General features: G+C 54.4%; 2 long non-coding RNA genes across 2 annotated transcripts; one reads left to right on the top strand and one right to left on the bottom strand.

The window, feature by feature from the left end:
* The first annotated feature begins 32 nt into the window (after window positions 1-32).
* LOC125614586 lies at window positions 33-799 on the top strand. The gene is made up of 2 exons (XR_007345160.1): window positions 33-195; window positions 668-799. It is a non-coding gene; the product is annotated as an uncharacterized LOC125614586 (long non-coding RNA).
* A 4,971-nt stretch (window positions 800-5,770) lies between these two features.
* Window positions 5,771-8,140, bottom strand: LOC125614585. Its single transcript, XR_007345159.1, has 2 exons — window positions 8,007-8,140; window positions 5,771-6,508 (listed from the first exon to the last, which is right to left on the bottom strand). It is a non-coding gene; the product is annotated as an uncharacterized LOC125614585 (long non-coding RNA).
* Between the last annotated feature and the right edge of the window lie 150 nt (window positions 8,141-8,290).

Raw genomic sequence — 8,290 nt, 5'->3', positions numbered from 1 at the left:
TTTTTTTTTTTTTTTTAATTAAATGAAGGACTCAGGGCAGTGTCTCACGTAGGAGACTTTTCGGGACGTCTGTTCATGAACTCCAGAACAACTCTGTAAGGTCAGGCCTCTCATCCTTGTATGGCAGATGAGGAAAGTGAGGCTCCTCAGGGGACCTGACCTGGCCGTGCTGCCCCCTTTCTGGGCCGCCGTCTGGTAAGGGCAGAGTTCTGCTGTCAGGCCAGTGTGACTGCCATTCCTGGTTTTGTCACCTCCTAGTTGCGAGGTTTTTCTCCAGGCCACACCTTACTGAGCTGCTGTTGGCTGTCCCACCCATAAGGCAGGGGGTGGGGTGGGGTGGTAATAGGTTAGGCAGATGCTCTGAGCATGTGCAACCAGCATGAGCCTCGGCACACAGGGCCAGCACACAGGGCCAGCACTGTTCTGGAAGAGGCCCAGGTGGCAGAATTGGGTCCATATGGGTGGACACCCTGAGAGTGCTATGGTTTAGATAAACCTCCCCCAGAGGACCTTGTTCCCCAGCCCCTTAGCACTCTTAGAAGGTGGTGGAACCTTTAGGATGTGGGGCCTAGTGCAAGGACGTTATCTCACTTGGGGTCTGCCCTCAAAGGGGATTGTGGGGCCCCAGACCCTCCTCTTTCCTCTTTTTTTGCTTCTTGGTCTCCAGGAGGTGAGCAACGTATTCTGCCATGTGCTCCCCTATGATGTGCTGCCTAGCCACAAGCCCAAGAACAACGGCGTCAACTAACTTGTCGGAAACCTCTGAAACTATGAGTCAAAATAAACCTTTCTTCTTTAAGTTGATTATTCTCAGATATTTTGTTACAGTAATAGAAAGCTAATATGGACAGAATCGCTTCCTGCAGCCTACCTGTCCTTAAGTGGTGAGCTACACATCTCTTTGAATGACCTGCAGGGCCAGGAGAGGGACAGAATCCTCTGGAGGAGGCAATTTAAGCCAAGACCAGGAATGTGGCCTTTATCCCTAGCAGTCTTTACTCCTTTTACTGTCTCCTGATCCCCTTTTAGTCTGTCCTTGGAAAGGTATCCCACCTCTATGGACCTGATTTCCATTGCTGAGCCTTCCCAGGATGGTGGTTATGAGGAATACTCTGGGCACCCAGACTGCCTGGGTCCAATCCCAGCTTCCCTGCTTTTGCTTGCTGATTGCATGATTCTGACCCTCATTTTTCCCCTCTGCAAAATGGGGATAGTAACAGTACTCATCTCACTGCCCTTGTAAGGATCCGATGAGCAGTGAGGAAGGCGTACTCATGGGTACCAAGTGTGCCGCGGGGTCTCAAGGGCTGTGGGCTATCACTGCTACCATGGCTCTTTATTGGCCGGAAAGGGGACGGAGGACCTGTGTGATCCTGGATACCAGGGGCTGGCCCCCTAGTCCCTGTTCCCCAACCTGTGGCCTGCAGTCCGCCTGGCTGCCTGCAGCATCCAGTGATCGACAGCCTGGCCCGGTGGCGCCCTGGCAGGCCTGCCCTGGCAGCTGCTCACACAAGGCGAGGCCCTGGGAGCTTCAGAGAATTAATTAGGCTGCATTCCTCTTCCAGGGCTCCTGGCGGGCCCGCACACGGCCCCCTTCTGAGCTGCTGAGGGCTCTTGGCTGGGATCCCTGGCAGGCCAAGGCGAGCCCCACACTCTGCCCTCCCTGGAGAGGAGGGGCCGGGCGAGCAGAAAGCACGGCCAGGGAAGGGCCAATGGAAAGGCAGCAGCTGGAGGCACTCCGGTCCTGGCCTCCCCTGCTCGGTAACCTTCGCTAGCTCCCCATCACTCAAGATCAAAGTCCTGGCATCGGAGGCTGCTCCCAGCCTGGCCCCTGCTGCTCAGGCTGGCTGCCTCTCTCTGGACTCTTCCGGGGTCTGGCCGACGTGCCTGGCACCACTTCCCCAGCTGTGATGCCCTGTCCCCCTCCCAGCATGTGGTAGCCCTGCCCGTCCTTCAGCTGCCTTGCCACCAGCTTCAAGGACAACTCAAGGCATTTTCTACCCCTGTCCCTTTCATTTGTTCCTGCCTGCCATCCCTGCCCACCCGGGAGACCTCAAGGGCGGCAGCATGGCGTCCACAGGTGTGAAGCACTAACGGCAGGCGATTCCGGTCTCCCCTGGGAGACTGACTCCAAGGCTGTGGAGGGGTGGCAGTTACTGTAGGTGACCCTTGCCTGGAGCGCCAGCCCCTCATGCCGGTGCCAGGGCTTGGTGTGGTGCTCAGGAGTGTACCATCTGTTCCTGCCTGACTCTCCCACCTTTCCCAGGCCCCCTCACTCAACTGAGTCTCTTAAAACTTGGTTCACATGTCACCTTCTCCAGAAAGCCACTTGGAGTCCCCTTCCCCAGGGAGTCCATCTTAGTGTAGTGGTTCCCTGTTGGAGAGGTGGGAGAACTTACCTGGAGTCTAAAGCTCCACTGAGCCACACACTAGCTGTGTGGTTTTGAGCGAGTGACAGAACCTCTCTGTGTCTTGGTTATCTTTTCTATCACCTTTTTGTTTGCTTGTTTTGAGAAAGGGTCTGTGTGGCCTGGGCGGGTCCCCAGCTCCTGAGCTCAAGGGATCCTACTGCTTCAGCCTCCTGAGCAGCTGGGACTATGGGTGCCCACCCTGACTTCCCAATGCCAGAGCTCTGTGAATGAGGTTGCACGAGGAACCAGGAGTTAATATGGGAGAGCGACGCTAAGCCCATAATAAATGGGAGCTCCTATTTTTAATCTTAATATCCACCAGTGTTTTGTTTTTTTTTTTTTGAATGGCCCTTCTCTGGGCCTGTGATGCAGGGGCTGTGTCTGTCTTGCTCACAGAGTCTCCCCAGAGGCAATTATTTATCTCTGTTGAATGAATGGATGGCCACGGTCCAGGAATTTATTGCCTTGATAGCAAATGACTTATCTGAACTGACCCTGGACTCTATTTTCAGAGAAAGAAAAAGAGAAAGAGAGAGAGAGAAGGGGAGATGAAGAATTCTCTGGGGCTCTTTCCCGATGAAGGGAGGCAGAGGCAGCCTGGGGCTCGGCCTCGGCCTCTCTGGGTCTGGATAGGCGTCTTCTCCTGCAATGTAACCCGGATAAATCGGAGTCATCCCGCGCCCCTTCTCTGTTATCTCTGCCTGGGCTCTATTTGAAGGAACACGATTTTGACTCAGAAAACCTTGGGAAAAAAAAACGTCTCCGCGTTTTCAGTAAATACCTAGCGGGAGAAATTTTTTCCTCCCAGTACTGGGGATTGAACCCCGGGGGCGCTTTACCATGGAGTGACACTCCCAGCTCTTTATTTTTGATTTGAGATAGGGTCTCCCTAAGTTGTCCAGTCTGGCCTCACACTTGCAATCCCCCTGACTCGGGCTCCTGAGTAGAGGGATTATAGGCTTGAAACACTGCACCCACCTAAAAGGGGAGAGATTTTTGTTCCACAAAATGCAAACTTCCTAAAATGGAGACTCCACCCTTACCAGAGCTGCCTTTGACCTGGCAGCTGCTTCTCACATTTTTCCATTTCCCCCAGACTGTAACCCCACTGTTCCCCACGTCGGGGTCCCGGCTACCTAGCGTGTGATCTAGAAGCAGGCACAGACTTTCGGCACGCGTGATCCCTGGCTCTGCAAAGTTCTTGTCCTGTGGAGAGAGGCAGGGCAAGACAGATGCTGAAGTACAGGGCCCCAGCCAAAGGCCCCACTTCCAGGGACCAAGGATCTGACGGGCTGAGCGTCATCCCAGCCTGTCCCTGCCTCCTGCCTCCCCTCTTCCCTCTAATCATCTCCGCTGCTCAGTCATTTTGGGTCACTGATCTCTGAACCCTGAACAGGGCCCTGGGGCTGGTGCCAAGGGCAGTGAGCTCCTGCCTCCCCAGGCCTCCAGCATACCTTCAACCAGGGCTCCCCATGCCTCTGCTGAGCCCCAAACAGCTGGCGAGTTCTGGCCGATAGCTGTGCTTTCAGGATCATTTTGATGGGATGCTAGAAAGTGAGGGTCCCCTGGCCTTAGGCTCACAGCCATGTGAGAGGGGCTCTGACCCTGGATTGCAGTGGGCAGTAAGAGGCTGACCCCGCCCCCTCCCACCAGGCCTCTCCAGCCAGGAGGCACCGCCAACCTGCCAGGGGTGGGTGCCTTTGCTTTCCTGCCACCTGTCACCTCCGTCAGTCTCAGCCGTGACCAGCCCTCTGAGGGCAAATTTCCAAAGCCCAGTTCTGAACCATTCTCCCGATTTCGTGTCTCCCACAGCCCACAGGAGAAAATCCAGCTCCTTCACTTGAACTTCAAGACTCCTGTGGCTTCATCTTTGCTGTTCTCCCCTTGCCTGATGCAGCCATCTGTGGCCTGGCAGAGGGACCTCCCCGATAGGTCCCTGCTCACTGTCCCTCTTCCCCTTCCTGTAATCCCTCCCCTTCCCCTGTGAGTCCTGCTCAGGTTTTGAAGTGACAGGTGTGTCCCTTTGTGCAGAATCCTTTCTCTGCCCCCTGCCCCCATCTCCACTCTAGCCAGCCCCAGTCTCTCCCTCTCTGCAGGTCCTCTGGCTCAGTCCCCGTCCCACATGTTACATAATCACATTGGCAGCCTGACAAGCAGCCTCTGCTCCTCGGGCCCTGGGCTCAGCCTGGCCCCGCAGTTTGCCTGTCTGGTGATTGTACCAGCCTTGTGAGTTGAGGACTATTGCTTCCCATCTTCCGAGTTAGAAAAAATAGCTAAGGCGCAGAAAGAGCTTCGTTCAAGGTCACACTGGTGATCCATGAATTCAATCAATAAATATTTATTATGCACATGTATAATATAGACTCTGATGCAGAAAACCAGGGCTCTCATCCTGATGCCCCTTATTTACTTGCTGTGTGACTCAAGGAAAGTCCCTTGCCTTCTCTTATATCATTTTCCTCATCTGTAAAAAGGAGAATAATGAAAGTACTTGCATCACAGGATTGTTGTGAGGATAGAACGTGTTAATCTGGATAAAGTAGTAGTAGCTCAATACGCATCAGCATGTTATTCTTCCACGAGGAGATCAGGATTCGTTTTCTGGATAAGGCAGTGTTAGAGAAATATATAAATAATTATTGCTTAGTCCATTAATTTGTCCCCAGAGTAGGCTCAGGTCACAGGCTGTCACTCGCAGTATAGGTGAGCCTCAGGAAAAGGGCATGGCTTGCTTGAGAGTCTGTAGAGATGGAGGCCGTGGGTCTAGCAGCTGCCAGCAGGAGGGCCCTGGCTGCAGGCTGTCTCTGGGATCCGGGTGGGCTGCTTCTTGGGCTGTAGCAGGACTGGTGAGCCCAATGCTAGAGCCTGAGGCTTCTTCAGTCAGACAACATCAAACTCTAGCAGGGCCCTGCCAAGGCCCAAGGCAAAGGGCACAGCCAGGGCCAGGCTACGGTTCCACCACGGCACCCATCACTGACCACCAGGGCTGTGCACAGCCACCTGGCTCCATCCCTCACAGGACAGATTGGCTCTGGGCCTTGTGGTCACCCTGGCAAGACAGGGCAGCTGGAGCAGAAGCCGGTCTCCATACCCTCAAAGTCTTGGCATCTTCTAAACATGCTCTTGGAGGAAGTCCTGGCCATTGGTTTCTGTTCTGGTGGGAATGTAGGTCCCAGGTTCCTGATCACAGCGGCAAATGGCTGTGTCGGTACATGATAGATCTGAGAGGGCAGACTAGCAGCCAGAGAAGGGCCAGGATCTGGTGCTCCCTTTCTCTGCTCCTGGGTCCCCTGACTTCCAAGTAGCCCCTTCCTAAGAGAAGCCTTCCACCGAGGCTCAGCCAAAACAAAATATCAGAATATCATTTCATTGTTTATTACAAACACAAGTTCTCGGGTAAATAATTGAGGATCTAAAAAAAATACATTAAAATAAATAACTGGGATTCTCAAAGTCCTTAGAGTAAATAAGTTATATACAGAGGGATGAAGCAGAACAGGCTCTCACCAGCAGTGTCCCAAGGGCATGAGGGGGACCCGTCCTCTGGGAAGGGGGAGCCAGAGAGGACAGATGGGGCTGGTCAGGATTCCAGCTCCTGGGGGGACCCACGCAGCCTCCACGACTGCCTTAGGTGTGAGCCTGCCACACTGCAAGGTCCCTCCTGGATTGTAGCCCAGCAAACAGGAAGTTCCTCGGGACACGACCTCCAGGTTCACTCGGCCTCCCTCAGTCACTTTCAGCAGGCCTGGGGGCCAGCAGCCATCGCCAGCAGACTGCCCTGCCATCTGGGGGCCGAGGGCTGTGCAGCATGAGGGCACCAGGCTGTCCTGAGGAAGCCTCCCGCACATGTGGGGAGGCCAGCACCTATGCCAGCCCCAGCAAATGGGTCCAGCTGGCCGGGGCCAAGGCCCTGGCCCAGGAAACAGGTGGAGGGTCTCCTTGAGCTGCCCTCTCCTCCCGTGTCCACATGGGCTTTCTTCTCAACATTTCCCAGCCTACAGTGCTATCTCTTCCTCCACCTGGAGTGGGCCAGCTTGGGTTCCCTTGCTGTCTCCCGCTGTCGCCTGGCAGAGCGGATCTTGGCAGCAGAGATGTCCCTGGAAATCAAGAAGGATCAACTTAGCATCTCAGGGGACACGGACTGTCTCAGGAAGCAGGGGCAATGGAGGATGAGAGCCCTTGCCCAGATCCTGGGTGATGGCTGCCTTGGGCTCAGAGGGTGACCAAAGCCCAAAAGCAAGGCCTACACATTAAGACAGGTCACACAGGGGCCCAGAAGCTTCTTTGCTGATGGGGGTCTTTGATAAAGTTGGTGTTCAATGCTGTCAGAATGACCAGCCGGCCAGGAGTAGCCCTGGAATTTCCCACAATCTGCCCTCCCTCTTCCACACCTTGCTCACTGTCTATCTTCCTCTTCCAAACTGCACAAATTCTACCCATTCTTCAGGGTCCTGTTCGAGATGGTCCAGACCAGACAAATATGGCTCCAGTCGCCCTTTGAACCTGGCTGAGACCCTGGCAATGTTGAAGCATCCACTTCTTGGCCCAGTGAGTCTCAGCCTGGGCGTTGGAGGCTGGCCTCAAGGTATGGGAATGTGGGCGAGGGCCACAACCTCTCTGAGACCCTTTCTCAGCCTATGGATAAAAACAGGCCTGAACTGCCCTGAGGATGGGTGCTTCATGGGCACAGCAAGCTCTCTGCACACTGTGAAGTGCTGTGGACTTGCAAAGTCTTATTCTAATTTTTTTTTCATCTTTAGACAGCGTGGGGGCCAATGCCTGCTCTTGCCCACCCCACCATCCTGCCTTTTCTCTTATTTGTCTTCCTCTTCCCCTCATAGGATGGGAATCCCTGTGGGGCTATGCTGGACCCCAGCACTGTTCAGCCCTCAGGAGCCCTAAGTGGCAGAGACGGGAAGTGGTGAAGACCTGCAGAGTTCCCCTGGGCTCAACTTCATGCACCCAGCCCTACAACAATCCTGTGGAATGGATGGCCATTTCCCTGGTTTCAAAACTAAGGATCTGAAACACAGAGAAGTGGTGGGCCAAGCCTGAGGTCACAATGTGTTTGTGGTAGGGTTGGGGTTCAAATCAGGGGGTCCCTGTTCTAGCAGTTGCTCCGGTCACTCTGATGCACGGGCAGGAGTGAGGTTTCTGTTCTTAAGGCAGACTGGTGAACAAATACTCATAAGCACCTTCTGCACAAAGCCTGGAGCTGAGCCACAGTAAGACCAGAGGGGAAGAGGTGCAGACTGGACAGGGAAGAGACAGCAGGCCGGGCAGTGGGCCCCCTCCAAGTCTTAGGTTGTGGGAGATGATTGATGGAGATAGCCTGAATGGACAAACTATGATCCTTCCCAGTCATGAGCCCTTAAACCCTCTAAAACACTGCAAGTAAGGCCCAGGGGTAACAAAAAACAGTGGTTGAGCGTGTAAACTCTGGAGTCAGCCAGATGCCACTGTGTGACTTTGGGCAGTGGCTTTCCCTCTCTGAGTCTCTGTTCTCTTGGCCGGACAATGAACACTTACGCCTCATGTGGAGAAGGGAGATGGGAAAGGCCTCCAGGGCATGTTCGACTAGGGCGATGCGCTTACCTTAGTCTCTGGAGGAGCTCTCCTTCCTTGGTCCATGTCTTTCTAGTCTGGAACACATCTGCAGGGGACTGGCTGCTTAGGACTGACCTGGCTTCAGCCCTGAATAGAGAGCAATAAGGCCCCAGTGAGGGGCTATCCAGGGCCCCAAAGCCACCTGGCTGCAGGCTCGGGCTAAGCTGCTCCCACCCAGCACCACTTGCTGGGAGGAGTGACAAATACGCTTTAGAGCTTTAACTTACAGCAAGGTGTGTGTGTGTGTGTGTGTGTGTGTGTTCAGGTGGGGC

The sequence above is a fragment of the Marmota marmota genome, unplaced genomic scaffold, assembly GCF_001458135.2.
Source record: "Marmota marmota marmota unplaced genomic scaffold, marMar, whole genome shotgun sequence".
Taxonomy (NCBI): domain Eukaryota; kingdom Metazoa; phylum Chordata; class Mammalia; order Rodentia; family Sciuridae; genus Marmota; species Marmota marmota.
Note: the sequence above shows the minus strand (reverse complement) of the source record. Positions and strands in the feature narration are given on the sequence as shown.